This window comes from Panulirus ornatus, chromosome 26, assembly GCF_036320965.1.
Source record: "Panulirus ornatus isolate Po-2019 chromosome 26, ASM3632096v1, whole genome shotgun sequence".
Lineage (NCBI taxonomy): Eukaryota > Metazoa > Arthropoda > Malacostraca > Decapoda > Palinuridae > Panulirus > Panulirus ornatus.
In genome coordinates this window covers 4,194,114-4,211,394 of record NC_092249.1, presented here as the reverse complement: position 1 = coordinate 4,211,394, position 17,281 = coordinate 4,194,114, and the positions used below count along the sequence as shown (strand labels likewise).

The window sequence follows — 17,281 nt, the reverse complement described above, 5'->3', positions numbered from 1 at the left end:
GCAGAGAGATCGCGAAGCCTAGACCAAAATTGGAGTATATGGTGGTATTCAGGGAAGAATAATAGGGAAAGAGAAAGGAAAACAAGAGCTAGTTGATGAGAATATGCTCTTCATCCATACGCATGTTCACATAACCTATGTTTCCAAAAAGAAAAGAAAAAAGAAAAGCTTCATTCTGGTGTGTAAATATTCCCCCCCCCCCCCCCCCCCCCAAGTCTTCACGTAGTCCAGTGATTGATTAATCATCTTTTAGTCAGTGAGAGAGAATAGCCTGTCAACGGAGAATTGGTTGGCCTGATTAATGGTTGCTGCTTACAATAAATAAGAAGCTTCAGGAGACAGCTAAGCTCTCCTGCATCTGCTTTTAAACTGGTGGATATTGTTCCTTGCCTTTCACAGCGCCAGGCAGCGAGAAATGGACGAATACAGCGATTGGGAATATTCTTCGAAAACCTAATCAGACTCAGACAAACGTTAATGGGAGGGAATTCTAATTCAATGTTCCACGACGCTGCAAATTTCTGCTGGTAAATTGAAGAAAGATTGGGAAGATGTTCTTATGCTTTTCCTGTGGTATTGATGTTTTGTGAACCCCTCGGAATCATAGTGGATCAGCAGGTATGAATATGTACATATGTATATATGTATATGTCTGTGTATGTGTATATGTATGTATATGTTGATATGTATATGTGCGTGTATGGGCGTTTATGTATACATATGTGTATATGAGTGGTTAGGCAATTCTTCGTTTGCTTCCTGCCAGTAGCCAGCAGTTTTACAAAACTTACTGTAACACACACACACACACACACACACACACACACATGACCTTTCATGCGCCTTCCACGGCTGCACTCCAATCAGCAGCTGGGATATGAAGGACTCTTGGAAGGAATGTTCCTTGAGTTTATACATTATTTCGTCTTATAAGATCATACACGATCATATATATATATATATATATATATATATATATATATATATATATATATATATATATATATATACCAGAAATATCAAGTTGCGGAAACGAATGGTGAAAAATGAAGTAACAGCACCGGATTCCGATAACAAATCTCGATTAGTATTTGAGGCATCTGGGCTATTAGTGCCTCATTCTATTGAGGAATTCGTCGAGATATAATAATAGCCGGCCACGTAATTGGGGAATCTGCACTGGACGAGAGATTCTCTATATGAATATGTGAATCCTGGTTTGGGGGGGAGGGGGGTTAGTGGGTTTGAGGAACAGCGTTCTCTCTCTCTCTCTCTCTCTCTCTCTCTCTCTCTCTCTCTCTCTCTCTCTCTCTCTCTCTCTCTCTCTCTCTCTCTCGCTAAGGCGCCGGACCATTGTTGACCCAGCCTCACACTAGCTCGGGTCTGCCCTCCTTGAGTGCTTTGTGGGAGGCTAACCCTACCGAAGCCCATTTAAGGTAATTCCGCTTAAATCCACGTCAGCCATAGCCATCCCGTCTTATTCTAGATTACCTTACGATTACCTCACTGTGTTGCTTGATATATAAGCTTGCCAGGTTATCTTTACTTCAACTCGCCATAAACCACTGACTTTTCATTATGAGAATTTTCGTATAGGCAAATTCTATGGCTTATAGGCTGGCTAGGTTGTAATGTTGACCCAAAGTAGCTTAGATAGATAAATCGACCCCTCTATTGCCTTGCAATGTGACGTCACTCCAGAACACGAGGGAAAAGTTACTGGAACTAGGAAGACAAACAGAGTAAGGCAAACACCGAGAGAGAATGGGAGTGGGGTTGGTCACACTGACTCCTCCAATATCGACTAACCCAAACACGAACTTCGGACGATAGTTAGGGACGAGTTCAGGGGCAGTACGTCACGCGTTCAAACACAGCCTTTTTTAATATTTAAGTCTGAATCGCCTTGCAACTCTCGGCCCATTTTCTGCAGTAAATTCGTTATTAATATTTAAGGGTAGACTAAAACTAATTCAGGATTAGATAAACGTGTGGAAATACTAGTGATTTGCCCGTACTTCGTGATGAATTGAAGGTTCTTCTGTCTCCAGATGGTGTAATTGATCAAGATTAAGGGACTGATGATTAATATATGGGGTATGCCTGATTAATAGTAGTAGCTGGATCTATTTCAGCCGGACAATCCAACGAGTGTTATGTATTTCAAAGAGGTCGTTAACTATTTTACGTTGAGTTGGACATCTTCACTTTCGTCAGAAAATCTTATTTCGTTAAAAGGTAAGAAGCTGATCCTTCTCTAGGCAACCGTGGTCATTAGATGGGCTTTCACGTCTTAAATCCTCAGTTCGCAACGAAGCCAAACCCCCAAGAGTGAACCTTTTTTTCCAAGTTAACTTTTTTTTTTTGATCCACACCAGCACATATTTCATACATATTCGCCATTTCCTGCGTTAGGGAGGTAGCGTTAAGAACAGAGGACTGAGCCCTAGAGGGAGTATCCTCACTTGGCCCCCTTCTCTGTTCCTTCTTTTGGAAAATTAAAAACGAGAGGGGAGGATTTCCAGCCTCCCCCCGCTCCCTACCCCTTTTAGTCGCCTTCTACGACACGCACGGAATACGTGGGAAGTATCCTTTTTCCCTATCCCCAGGGATGATATATATATATATATATATATATATATATATATATATATATATATATATATATATATGAACTTGCAGACCAAGAGGGAAAAACAAATCAGGAAAATTTGCTCAAGCGCAAAAATTTTTTTTTTTATAAGAATAAGAAGATTTAACACGATTCAGTTAAAAAAAGAATCCGTGTAAATGATAACGGATAGATTGTTCATACGATAGATAATTAACTATTATCCCAGGAGAACATTACGGCACTAGGCAACAGATAGACTGTTCATACGATAGATAATTAACTTATCCCAGGAGAACGCTACGGCACTAGGCAACAGATAGACTGTTCACACGATAGATGATTAACTATTATCCCATGAGAACGCTACGGCACTCCAGCGAGCTGGGATTGCGTCGATATAGGGTCGTAAAACGAAGTAATGATGCGTTGAACACGTAACATGTTTGCCTTGTTCAGTAGACAGAGAAATTCAATTCGCTTTGGTAGTGTATATGAAAGAGTCGCGAGCCTGGCTTTTATATTTTGTAAATATTAACAGTTAAATCGCCTTCGGAATATTGTTATTATTATTGTTGTTGTTGTTATTATTATTATTATTATTATTATTATTATTATTATTATTATTTTTATTATTATTATTATTATTATTATTCCTCTTCATCCTCCTCATCATCATCAGCTTCTTCTTCTTCTTCTCCTTTTTCTCCTTCTTCTTCTTCTTCTTCTTCTTCTTCTTCTTCTTCTTCTTCTTCTTCATCATCATTTTCTTCTTGTTCTTCTTCTTCTTCTTCTTCCACGTTCTTTTTCGTCTTTTGCTACTGGATCGCCGTTTTCCGCGGTAGCGAAGTAGCGCCATGAACATAAAAGGCCATATTCGCTCACACCCATTCTCTAGCTATTTCGATCGTACGTTATTCTACGTCCGTCGTAGTAGTTCTGCGTCCACCTTAAAAGAAAAGGAAGGTCCATTTCAAAAGTAGTAAAAAAAGAGGTCGTCTTCTTGAAAAGTAGTCGCAAGAAAAGAGGTCGTCTTCAAAAGCGGTCGTTAAAAAAAAGAAGGGGGTCGCCTTCTTCAACTGTGGTCGTAAAGACCAGGTGGTCGTCTTCTTGGGGGGGTTAGAAAACAATTGTTTCCCACCCGCTTACGACTCTCGCAGCGCGCGCAGGAAGCCCCGGGGTCTATCCGGCGGCCTCTGGCAACCCCCTCGTCGCCCCCGACCTCCCTTATAGCCTGGCGCCAGTCTGCACTTTGACCCTGTGACGGAAACTCCGTGACGCCGCCGACCCTCCCCGCGCCCGTAACCAGCCCGCTCATGCCCTGGCTCTGAAACAACCAACCAACCCCCTCTTTCCTTGAACCACGCTACTACCACACCTCCCCCACTAAGCCGGGAAAGGGCCATTACATTGGCTAATTGCTTGGCTGGTAAGCTGAATGAGCGTTATCCTCATTTCTAAAATGGGGTCGAGTACTTTCCCCTATTGGATCGGGTTTGTATGGAGGTTGGGAAAGCGATTGGGACCGGATTGCCGTGACTGAAGGATTGGTAAGGTTTGGTAAGGAAAGTCATTTTATGGCTGGGTTGTGGAGGAAGAATTTATCTCCTCCCTGTCTTAAGGGGGGGGGGGGGTGTCGTCGAATGCCGTGGTCGCGTCGAGTTTGTGGTCGAATGCGTCTGCCGAGACTAAGCTGAAGCGTAAATGGTCGGGGTTCCAAAGCTTTACAGCTTACGCCAAACCTGAAGCTTTGAGCGTCCGCACGTCGACCGAGCGTCATAATGTCGAGTCTTGTCGATTGCCATCGTGAAATCCGATTTGGCCAAATGCGTACGTCGGTGTCCAAATGCGTACGTTTAGGTCCAAATGCGTATGCTGGTGTCCGAATGCGTACATTGTTGGCCAGCAAATGCGTACGTTAGTGGCTACAGGCGTAAATTGTTGGCCAGATGCGTTCGATTAGAACGTCCAAATGGACGTACCCAACTTCCCACATGCGTCGAACTCGTAGCCAAATGCGTTTTACGTCGGTGCACGTTGCCTGTTCCATGCGTCGAGTGTGCGTCGATGATATACGACGATCGTTTACGTCGAGTACATGGGTTTAAGACGACCCCTCCCCCCCTTTTCTTTTAATTGGTCGAGGTTGTGGATGCACTCTTAAGGTTACTGAGTGTTTCAAGTCACGACCTTATAACCCTAAGGGTCTCAGGTCACGACCTAATGACCCTGGGGGTCTCAGGTCACGACTTTATGACCCTGTGAGTCTCAGGTCACGACCTTATAAACCTAAGGGTCTCAGGTCACGACCTTATAACCCTGAGGGTCTCAGGTCACGACCTTATGACCCTGGGGCTCAGGTCACGACCTTATAACCCTAAGGGTCTCAGGTCACGACCTAATGACCCTGAGGGTCTCAGGTCACGACCTAATGACCCTGGGGGTCTCAGGTCACGACTTTATGCCCCTGGGGTCTCAGGTCACGACCTTATAACCCTGAGGGTCTCAGGTCACGACCTAATGACCCTGGGGGTCTCAGGTCACGGCCTAATGACCCTGGGGGTCTCAGGTCACGTCTTTATGACCCTGGGGGTCTCAGGTCACGACCTTATAACCTGGGGGTCTCAGGTCACGACTTTATGACCCTGGGGGTCTCAGGTCACGTCTTTGACCCTAGGGTTCAGTCACTTAGACCCTAGGGGTCTCAGGTCACGACCTTATGACCCTGGGGGTCTCAGGTCACGTCTTTATAACCCTGGGTGTCTCAGGTCACGACTTTATGACCCTGGGGGTCTCAGGTCACGTCTTTATGACCCTAGGGGTCTCAGGTCACAGCCTTATAACCCTGGGGGTCTCAGGTCACGACCTTATAACCCTGGGGGTCTCAGGTCACGACCTTATAACCCTGGGGTCTCAGGTCACGACTTATAACCCTGGGGGTCTCAGGTCACGACCTTTATACCCTGGGGTCAGTCATCTATACCCGGGTCCAGCAGCCTTATAACCCTGGGGGTCTCAGGTCACGACCTTATAACCCTGGGGGTCTCAGGTCATGACTTTATAACCCTGGGGGTCTCAGGTCACGACCTTATAACCCTGGGGGTCTCAGGTCACGACCTTATAACCCTGGGGGTCTCAGGTCACGTCTTTATAACCCTGGGGGTCTCATGTCACGACCTTACCCTGGGGGTCTCAGGTCACGACCTTATAACCCTGGGGGTCTCAGGTCACGTCTTTATAACCCTGGGGGTCTCAGGTCACGACCTTATAACCCTGGGGGTCTCAGGTCACGTCTTTATAACCCTGGGTGTCTCAGGTCACGACCTTATGACCCTGGGGGTCTCAGGTCACGACCTTATAACCCTGAGAGTCTCAGTGCCAGGCCAGATCAAGCATAATGGTCATTGCAATAGTAGGACAGGTCAGGATAGACGGTCACTATGCCTCAGGTCGGGACCAGAGGTCACTTGCCTCAGGTCAGGACTAGAGTTCACAGTGCCACAGGTCATGACCAGAGATGACGGTGACACGGGTCAGGAGCAGAGGGTCACAATGCCACAGGTCAAGACCAGAGGTCACAGTGCTACAGGTCAAGACCAGAGGTCACAGTGCCCCAGCTCAAACCCAGATATCGCAGTGCCACAGGTCAAGACCAGAGGTCACAGTGCCCCAGCTCAAGACCAGAGGTCACAGTGCCTCAGCTCAAGCCCAGAGGTCACAGTGCCTCAGCTCAAGCCCAGAGGTCACAGTGCCTCAGCTCAAGCCCAGAGGTCACAGTACCTCAGCTCAAGCCCAGAGGTCACAGTACCTCAGCTCAAGCCCAGAGGTCACAGTGCCACATGTGAGGGACAGACGTAGGCTTTGTGCCGCAGAGTTGACCTTAGATGACCCATTCTATGCATCCACATCACAGGTTAACAAATGCCGTAGATTGAGTGTGGTTGCCGAGCGGCACTGTGTAGACTCCAGCCCATCACTTGAGTGCAACAGGTTAGTGCCAGGGAGCTGCCAAGCTCCCCACGGTCCAGTGCTCTTGAGGCTGGCACTACGAGTGCAACAGGTGAGGGGCCAGACACTCACACTCTATCTTGTCCTCCAGTCTATGACGCCAGATGGGGACTTGAGTGCAACTTGGACCAGGCTTGAGTCTATCTTGTCCTCGAGTCTGTGCCGCCAGATGAGGACTTGAGTGCAACTTGGACCAGGCTTGAGTCTATCTTGTCCTTGAGTGTGTGCCGCCAGATGGGGACTTGAGTGCAGCTTAGACCAGACTTGAGTCTATCTTGTCCTCGAGTCTGTTCCGCCAGATGGGGACTTGAGTGCAGCTTGGACCAGGCTTGAGTCTGTCGAGTCTATGAAGTCAGAAGGGACCCAAGTGCAACAGGTCAGCATCAAACTGGGTCCACCTGACCCCACTCCCCCCCCCTCCCTGGCCTCTGGCGTAGTCATAATTTGAGTGCAACAGGTGGGGTGGTTCGTCCAGAGTTCGAGAGAGAGGAGGAGGTGGTTGGTGGTTGTTTCTGCTGAGTACCTCTCACGCGACAGAACTCAGAGAAATGGCAACGGAGGTTGCCAATGGCGACAGGTCGATATCTGATGTCACTCGACGCTGTGCCTCGACAGCTGATGTCACAGAGTGGTGAATATTGGATGTCACGGAATACCTTAGGTGAACGTTGGGTGTCACTGAATACCTCAGGTGAATATTGGACGTCACTGAATACCTTAGGCGAATATTGTATGTCAGTGAATACCTCAGGTGAATATTGGATGTCACTGAATACCACAGGTGAATATTGGGTGTTACTGAATACCACAGGCGAATATTGGATGTCACCGAATACTACAGGTGAATATTGGATGTCACTGAATACGACGGGGGAATATTGTATGTCAGTGAATACCTCAGGTGAATATTGTATGTCACTGAATACCTCAGATGAATATTGGATGTCACTGAATACCACAGGTGAATAATGGATCTCACTGAATACGTCAAGCAAATATTAGATGTCACCGAATACCCCAGATGAGTATTGAATGTCACTGAATACCATTGGTGAATATTGGATATCACTGTGTAGCACAGGTGAATATTGGATGTCACCGAATACAAGTGAATATTGGATGTCTGTATCACAGGTGAATATTGGATGTTATTGAATACCTCAGGTGAACATTGGATGTCACTGAATATTACTGGCGAATATTGGATGTCACTGAATACCTCCAGGTGAATATTGGATGTCACTGAATAACACAGGTGAATTTTGGACGTCACTGTGTACCACAGATGAGAAACAGAAGTCACAGGAACGCCTCATCAACACGCGATGTCACTGAATTTTATGGGTTGATAACAGAGCTTGCTGATTGCCACAAGGTAGCTGTAGATATTGAGTGCCACAAGGGTAACTCTGGATGACTGAGTGCCACAGTGGCAACGCTGGATCACACTGAGTGCCACAATGGCAACGCTGGATCACACTGAGTGCCACAAGGATAACTCTAGATCACACTTGAGTGCCATAAGGGTAACTCTGGGTCACTGAGTGCCACAACTCGGTCTTTTAAGTTTCCTGAGCACCATCATTTAGCCAGAAAAAAAAGGTTTTTAAACCCGCATGTCTATAAAGACCATTATCAGGAGTAAGTATTAAGGGTCTCCAACCTTAAGGTGATTGTGATTACAGGTCCCGTAATCAGTGTCACTCGGTGCCCTTTCAAAGCTGTTCAAAATCAAAGTCAAACTGGCAATATGGAGAGGAAGGTAATTAGAAATTTTAGATTTTGCAAGTGATTTGAATATCCCATCGAGTTCCCTTTCAGTATTGACAAAACGATTGTAATTGGATGTCGTGAGTAATGAAATTGGGCCAAACGTAAGTAATTGCAGGTTGTAATTACTTGAAAAGATTAATAAAATAGGGCAAAGCATTAATTACTATAGACTAAATAGTTGTTCTAATGAATATATTAAAGCAAAACATTTAACTGCAAACTGCAATTAGCTGTTTTAATTACTAAGTAACTGCAGGCTATGATTGGTTGTTTCAATGAAACAAGTAGCTACACCTGGGCATATCATGGATTCGACAGCCTACCTGAACACAAGAAGACGTGGGTTCGATAACTCACCAGGAAAGGACATGGGGTTCGATCTCCCACTCGAAAAAGAGTACAGGGGGTTCGATAACCCAGCAGAATAAGAACCTAATGAGCTATCATTACAAAAGCGATGTGATTGTCTTCGTCAGGAGGAAATCTGAGCCTGGAATCTAATTAACAGAAAAGTATAGAGTTAGAAATATTATTTGTAGTATTTTCGTGGTTTGTCGGATTATTTAGGGGTTCTGCTGGGCAAGAAGGAATTGGAGAGTATTCCGAGGGTAAGGTAGAGTGCTGGAATCCTGGAAAAAAGGCAGTGAAAGAGGTTAGTATGTTAGAGTTATGGAAGGACCTGGCTGGAAGGACTGGTGGCATCCGGAAGCGGTCCAGGGGATGTGGAAGAGCTTTACTGGAAGACCTGGTAGTATCCAGCAGTCCAGGGAATGTGGAAGAGCCTTACTGGAAGACCTGCTGGCATCCTGCAGTCCAGGGAATGTGGAGGAGCCTTACTGGAAGACCTGGTAGTATCCAGCAGTCTAAGGAATGTGGAAGAGCCTTACTGGAAGACCTGCTGGCATCCAGCAGTCCAGGGAATATTGGGGAACCATACTGGAAGACCCGATGGCATCCAGAAGCAGTACAGGGGATGTGGATGAGCCTTACTGGAAGACCTGCTGGCATCCAACAGTCCAGGGAATGGGGAGGAGCCTTACTGGAAGACCTGGTAGTATCCAGCAGTCCAGGGAATGTGGAAGAGCCTTACTGGAAGAGCTGGTGGCATCCAGCAGCAGTCCAGGGAATGTGGGGGAACCATACTGGAAGACCTGCTGGCATCCAGAAGCAATACAAGTGAAATATGTGTTTGAAATAGAAAGTCTGGAATACTCGACAGCAAACTTTTCACCCCCGCCCCCTCCTCTTTTTTTTCCACAGGTGGCACTAGCGATAGAAGAATGAACTGAGCGAGGACTGTAGAAATTCTGGGGGGGGGGGGGGAACACACACACACACACACACACACACACACTGGATAGAAGGGAGAGGGATAGTTGGGGGAAAAAAGAAAAAAAAAAGAGTTGGGGATGACATGTAGTGTGTAGACACGGTCGAAGATTTTATTTGAGGATGGGGGGAAAAAAGGGAGGAAGGGCATACGGTTGATGGAGTTGTGTTATGTGTAGGGGAGATAGTAGTTTGTACTTATGAATGCTAACGACGAGATTGTAGCCACAGGCTAGCGCGTAGCGCCCACCGCAGGGAAATATGATCTTCCAAAGAACTACTCGTGTGAGTGACGTGTTCTCAAGTGTTAGGTGCAATTTGAGAGCGAGTACTTGCCTTTAGGTACTTGCGAAGAGCCTTTTGCCGAAATGGCTGGGCTGGCACGTACCGCTCGCTCTTCGACATCTTGTTTCATGGAGAGAGAGAGAGAGAGAGAGAGAGAGAGAGAGAGAGAGAGAGAGAGAGAGAGAGAGAGAGAGAGAGAGAGAGAGGATGTGTTTGAACGTAAAGAGGTTTAGAAAGGGTAAAGGAAAAAGGGGTGTCTTGCCGAACATAGATTTAGACGGCGATCCTGCATAAGGATGCCATGTTTTGGTAATCGCCAGGATCCCTTTATTGGGCTCTTACGGCGCCCAGGTGGTAAGCCACGTCCCCTGGAAAACGGCTCATTGGAAGGAACTCTACCTCTTTTCTCCCCCCCCCCCCTCGTCGTCTTTTTGAGAACTTCCCCATTGCTTACTTTTAGAGGGCTGTAACACAGGTAGAGAGGATTACCCCCCCCTCTAACGTAAGCCCCCCCCCCCCCTCCCCTGCTCGCTCCTTCTACCAGTAATTGCTCTCTGAGACACGCAGGATAATACGTGGGTCGTATTCTTTCTCTCTCCTCCTCTTTCCCTATGGCTACTTAAGGGTAGTTTTAAGCGTTCGTCGCCGTCGATCCCCCCTTCCATCTGAAGGAACTACCCCTTTCCCACGACACACGGAAAGAATATTTCGTGGTCTAGCGGTGTTTCTCTCTCTCTCTCTCTCTCTCTCTCTCTCTCTCTCTCTCTCTCTCTCTCTCTCTCTCTCTCTCTCTCTCTCTCTCTCTCCCACCAGCTCTTCCACTCCCCTTCCATGCCCGAGTCCTTGGCCACAGTGTCCAGGCGTGTCCTCTTCCATGTCCTCTCCAGGCTCTTCCTGTTGTGGTCTTCCTCTTTTCCAGGTCCGGAGCACCGTCTCTCCATAGCCATACGTGTCCCCCTTACCATCTTCTCTTCCATGATCTCACAGAACCTTTTCCCATTTTTCGTAATATCGTCTGACCATGTTCACTCGTGTCCTCAACCCCATTTTCTACTACCCTCCTCCAACCTCTCAAACATCGCAGACAATAATTTCATTTGTCTTTCAACTGGTTTTTTTTCTTTTTCACATTTACCTTTCAAATTTACCTGAACCAAACCTCATTTTCTACTACCCTCCTCCAACCTCTCAAACATCGCAGGCAATAATTTCATTTGTCCTTCTCCTGTTTTTTTCTTTTTCACATTTACCTTTCAGATTTACCTGTACCGAACCCCATTTTCGTTGCATATAATTATTATCATGATCCTCCCAGAGTCAGCAAGACTCTAAAGATTATTAATTACTTCTTTTTTCTGAGGACGTCTTCTTCAAGAGGTAAGAGAGAGAGAGAGAGAGAGAGAGAGAGAGAGAGAGAGAGAGAGAGAGAGAGAGAGAGAGAGAGAGGTATTACGCACGAAGAGATTATACACTTATGTGTGTCTGTTTGTGCGAGTTTACAAGTGCGTTCGTGTGTATAATGTGTGTATTACGCTATGTCATACTACGTGCCAATGAGGATTGTGGTATGTCCCAGCAATGTACGACATGCCAAAACATTAATCTGTGTTTACAGATGTTTATATGACCCATATACATCTCAGGGTTCTGTTCCCTGATGGTTATGAAATAACAGTTCCATAGTTCCCTTCCTCCCATTCCTCGTGAACATATAATACGTCATTAATTTACTTTAGCCTTATACTTCAACACAAAAGTTTCGCAAATGGGATTTCTTTTTTTTAATGAAATTGGGTGGCATATATCTTTTCCAGCCGATGTCAGAACTTTTCAAAATGTAGACAACCCCCCCATTCCATATTCATATAGTCACCCATCTATTATTACGTTATATTTTCCCTATAACCCAAGTTATAGTTGTGAATTCTTCGATTTAGGTGTTTAGAACTTTTCTCTGAAATGTGGTGTCCTGAATTGCGTCTTGTGTTGAATGTCGGGGTCTTTTCTGTGGTTCAGCGTTCCGCAGTCATTGTTACCGGTTCGATTCCTACCATTTTTTGTTGTTGTGAGATCCACGCACGTTGCCTTCGTTGCTTATATAATGTATGACGTGGCAATGTATAGTGAATCTGCTCTTAAGTTAAACATAGGTGAACTGTTTCTTGAATCATTAGTGTATATTTATCTCGAAAATATTTGAATTATTGGGACATTATTCTAGATAATTGCCTAGTTTCTTTGTTGATGGTCCTATATCCTTTGAGAACGACGGTGCGACCCTTGAGCACGACGATACGACCCTTGAGCACGACGATACGACCCTTGAGCCCGACGATACGACCCTTGAGCACGACGGTACGACCCTTGAGCACGACGGTACGACCCTTGAGCACGACGGTACGACCCTTGAGCACAGCCGAACGACCTGTGTGTAATTCATATATCCTGTCCCTTCTCATCATCCCGTACGTGTAATAAAAATCACCTACGTCATTATCTCATTATTAAATGCTGTCATTAATCATCTTTTCAAGCTCTAGAAATTCGCCAGTCTCCCTCATTTCACCATTTATTATATTTAGGAAAAAATAGCAAAAAAAAAGATTTTTTGAATATCAGTTTATATAGGAAATTAATGCAAAACCTTTGTACAAATAGTGTGTGTGTATACTGGAGTAGTGGCTGTGTTTTTTCGACCTTAAAACGTTCTAATTCATTTCTTTTCTATTACTTTCTTAAGAATCCAGAACAACCAATTTTTTTTTGTTTTTTACTCTAGATTTTTTTTTACGAGCTGTTGTGCTTATATTGTCGGCCCCTAACTTGTTTTTTTCTTTATTTTCTTGAAAAAAAGAAGAATTTCCAGTCATTTCATTTTGTTTCATTGTTCATTGTTGCTCCGTGGATCAATTAATTCAACAGTGAATATATTTGCTTGTATCTTTTTTTAGTACATTTGTTAACGGATACACACCCTCACTTAACCTGAATTATTTCATCTCTTTGTGTGTCTAGAGAAAGTATTTAGTGAAGGCGTCATATATTTTCCTGCTACCATCCTTGGTCTGTTCTAAGACTAAATGAATTCAATATTTGAACCCCTTTTTTGAAGAGCTTTGTTCTATGAATAAGTCTTGCCTTCGTAAGCATTAGCATTCTAATTTCTCTATGATAATATACTAGTAGATAATATACAAGTAGATAATATAGTCAGACATATTCTCATATGCAGAGAAACATCGACAGATACAGGAACAGACAGACAGACGGACATGGCCCACAATAATAGTACGGGAATCGCCAGCAAACTTGTAGCTATGCCAACCCCTGCCTTGCTCCCTGCCCGCGCTGGGATACCAGTCTCTATCCCTATATGGGATATATCTACTCTTTATGTTAGCTGAGGAAGCAAGGGCCCCTATAGCCTGAGCCAGGTACCCATTTTATCGACCAGCCTTCTAGGGGGTGGATGAACAGCTGGGTTGACTGTGGACCGACTGGCGTTAACCAGGATTCGAACCCATACCTCGACCCTCGTGATTGCTTCACGATCAGGAACGCTAACCGCTTCAACAGGGGACTCCATATATATATATATATATATATATATATATATATATATATATATATATATATATATATATATCCCTGGGGATAGGGGAGAAAGAATACTTCCCGCGTGTTCCCTGCGTGTCGTAGAAGGCGACTAAAAGAGGAGGGAGCGGGTGGCTGGAAATCCTCCCCATGTTTTTTTTTTTTTTTTTTTTCCAAAGGAAGGAACAGAGAAGGGGGCCTGGTGAGGATATTCCCTCAAAGGCCCAGTCCTCTGTACTTAACACTACCTCGCTAATGCGGGAAATGGCGAATAGTATGAAAGAATATATATATATATATATATATATATATATATATATATATATATATATATATATATATATATATATATATATATATATTCTATCTACTCGTTGGATTATTAATGGAGGCCGAAAATTCAGATGGGTTTTTGAAGGACGCGTCCCTCAGGCCTGGGTCTCGGGGTTGAGAATTACGAGATCGAGACTGTGAATGGGAGAGACGCGTGTAATGAGACGTGTTATACACGAGGTTCAGGTCGGCGAAATGATGATGATTCAGAGAGAGAGAGAGAGAGAGAGAGAGAGAGAGAGAGAGAGTTGGTATATATCTCTTACAGAACCCAGTGGTCGTGATGTTCTTTTCCCGTGTGTTTTTTCCTCCCACGGGAAGAAAACATAGCTTTTCCGTTATCATATAATATATATATATATATATATATATATATATATATATATATATATATATATATATATATATATATATATATATATATATCTATATATGTTTGGGGAGGGTTTAAGAAAGTGAGGAGTGGTTTTAATGGTGCGTGCAAACTGGATCTCTCGCCCGCATAGGAAACAGAAAACGAGTGCACTTGCTGGGGGAACTTACGTAGAAAATGCAGGTCCGCTTGGAGGAGGAAGGGGGGGGGCCTCTCTCTCTCTCTCTCTCTCTCTCTCTCTCTCTCTCTCTCTCTCTCTCTCTCTCTCTCTCTCTCCCCTGCCGACCTAATCTAGTGGTACGTAAACCTGTAGGTGGATGTCCTCTGTACGTGTGTGTTTAGTATATATATATGTATAAGGACGAGGTTAGTTTTATGTGCCTTTGTCTATGTGCTTGTATGTGCCTTGTGTGTGTGTGTGTGTGTGTGTGTGTGTGTGTGTGTAATGCCCATATATGGGCGGGTAATGTGGTGATATGATCAAGGTCATTAATTCACTTCGGACATCATCAATCACAGGAGAAAATGAGATTAATAAGTCTGGTAGAAAACGATTAATTTTGTCTTTGGAATTCGTTATGGTCATTCATCCCTTCCCATCGGCCGCTAGTCATCACATGATCAATTAGTCATCCCATGATCAATTAGTCGTCCCATGATCAATTAGTCATCCCTTGATCAATTAGTCATCACATGATCAGTTAGTCAACACATGATCAATTAGTCATCACATGATCAATTAGTTATCACATGATCAATTAGTCATCACATGATCAATTAGTCATCATCATTATTTAGTCATCACATGATCAATTAGTCATCATCATTATTTAGTCATCACATGATCAATTAGTCATCATCATCATCAGTTAGTCATCACATGATCAATTAGTCATCATCATCAATTAGTCATCACATCAGTTAGTCATCACATGATCAATTAATCATCATCATCATCATACATCCAGTGCTGGTCGTACTTATCACCAATGTGTGTAAGGGTCATCATTTGGAAGCCATCCCATTCATCGTCATTCACAGTGAATCGTGTTCCTTTTGAGTCATCTTATTCATCACTCACTGCCACTATACCCATCCCCTTCTGTATGATCATTATATTCATCATTATGCTCATTATAATCATATCATTATACTCATTGTAGACCATATTCATCATTATGCTCATTATAATCATATTCATCATTATACTCTTTGTATACCATATTCATCATTATGCTCATTATAATCATGTTAATTATACTCATTGTACTCATTATTATCATTATATTCATTATAATCATATTCATCATGATATTCATTATGCAGAATCATTATTCATCAGCTGTTAGCCAGTCTTCACCCTCCCCAATCACTATACTCCCCACCTGCAGTCACCACTCTCTCTCCCCATCCACTTATACTCCCCACCTGCAGTCACCACTCTCTCTCCCCATCCACTTATACTCCCCACCTGCAGTCACCACTCTCCCCATCCACTTATACTCCCCACCTGCAGTCACCACTCTCTCTCCCCAATCACTATACTCCCCACCTGCAGTCACCACTCTCCCCATCCACTTATACTCCCCACCTGCAGTCACCAACCCCTCTCCCCATCCACGTATACTCCCCACCTGCAGTCACCACCACTCTCCCCATCCACTTATACTCCCCACCTGCAGTCACCACTCTCTCTCCCCAATCACTATACTCCCCACCTGCAGTCACCACTCTCCCCATCCACGTATACTCCCCACCTGCAGTCACCAACCCCTCTCCCCATCCACTTATACTCCCCACCTGCAATCACCACTCTCTCTCCCCATCCACTTATACTCCCCACCTGCAGTCACCACTCTCTCTCCCCGTCCACTTATACTCCCCACCTGCAATCACCACTCTCCCCATCCACTCCCCGCCACACGTACTCCGCGCGTCCTAACTAATTGTAAAAGTTGTACAATGACAGTGTCAAAGCCATCAGTTGTATGCCGTGTTGAGATCCGTCTATAGCCACAGTTGGACTTGGTTTCAACATTATTATTTTTTTCCTTTTTGACGATGGCTTCCACTGAACCACCAGTTTTACACCGTCATGTCTATCTATCTATCTATCTATCTATCTGTTTATCTATCCATCTATCTATCTATCTATCTGTCTGTCTGTCTGTCTGTCTGTCTGTCTATCTATCTGTCTGTCTATCCATCTATATGTCTGTCTACCTATCTGTCTGTCTGTCTGTCTATATGTCTGTCTGTCTATCTATATGTCTGTCTATCTATCTGTCTGTCTGTCTGTTTTTCTATATATCTGTCTACTTGTCTGTTTGTCTATCTATCTATCTCTATGTCTGTCTACCTGTTTATCTATGTATCTGTCTGTCCGTCTGTCTTTCTGTCTATCTATCTGTCTGTTTCCCTATCTGTCTGTCTGTTTGATGATGTATACATTGTGTTTCATGTCCTTGAAGTCTCTTGTGTTTCATCTGTGCTTAACGAACCTCATTATTTCTCTACGATATACTTATAAGCCATGGTATGCAAATGACTATATGATTATATAAATGAGAGTCTCGTAAACTTATATGATCGTGGATATTAAGGTTTGAGATAAGTTTAAAAACTTGAAAAAAAATGGTTTTAGAAAAAGAATATATATATATTTTTTTTTCTCGTTTGGAGGTCTTTCCTACACTTTGGTACACAGTGTCTTTAACCTTCCGCCAAGAAACACACACAAGTCCTTGTCTGTGTAGCATAGTAATCTTTTGTCGTGTGTTTGAGTCTAACATGCACACCCTGCGGTACAGACGTAGCAGTTTTTGTCTGTGTAATAGAGTGACCTTTTGGCATCTGTGTGAGTGTAGTGTGCAGAATGTGGCACAGACATAAGAGTTCTTGTGTGTATGTGTGTGTGTAACATAGTGACACTTGGTGTCTGGAAGCACCCTGTGGCATAGACATGAGAGTTTTTG

At 44.1% G+C, this 17,281-nt stretch overlaps 1 long non-coding RNA gene across 2 annotated transcripts in view; it reads left to right on the top strand.

Annotated features, from left to right (window-relative positions):
• The first annotated feature begins 3,880 nt into the window (after nucleotides 1–3,880).
• LOC139757411 (uncharacterized) overlaps nucleotides 3,881–17,281 on the top strand; it is a 158,133-nt gene continuing 144,732 nt past the window's right edge. For both annotated transcript variants that reach the window (XR_011714622.1, XR_011714621.1), the window contains exon 1: nucleotides 3,881–4,040. This is a non-coding gene — a long non-coding RNA (uncharacterized lncRNA). The remainder of the gene's footprint in view (nucleotides 4,041–17,281) is intronic.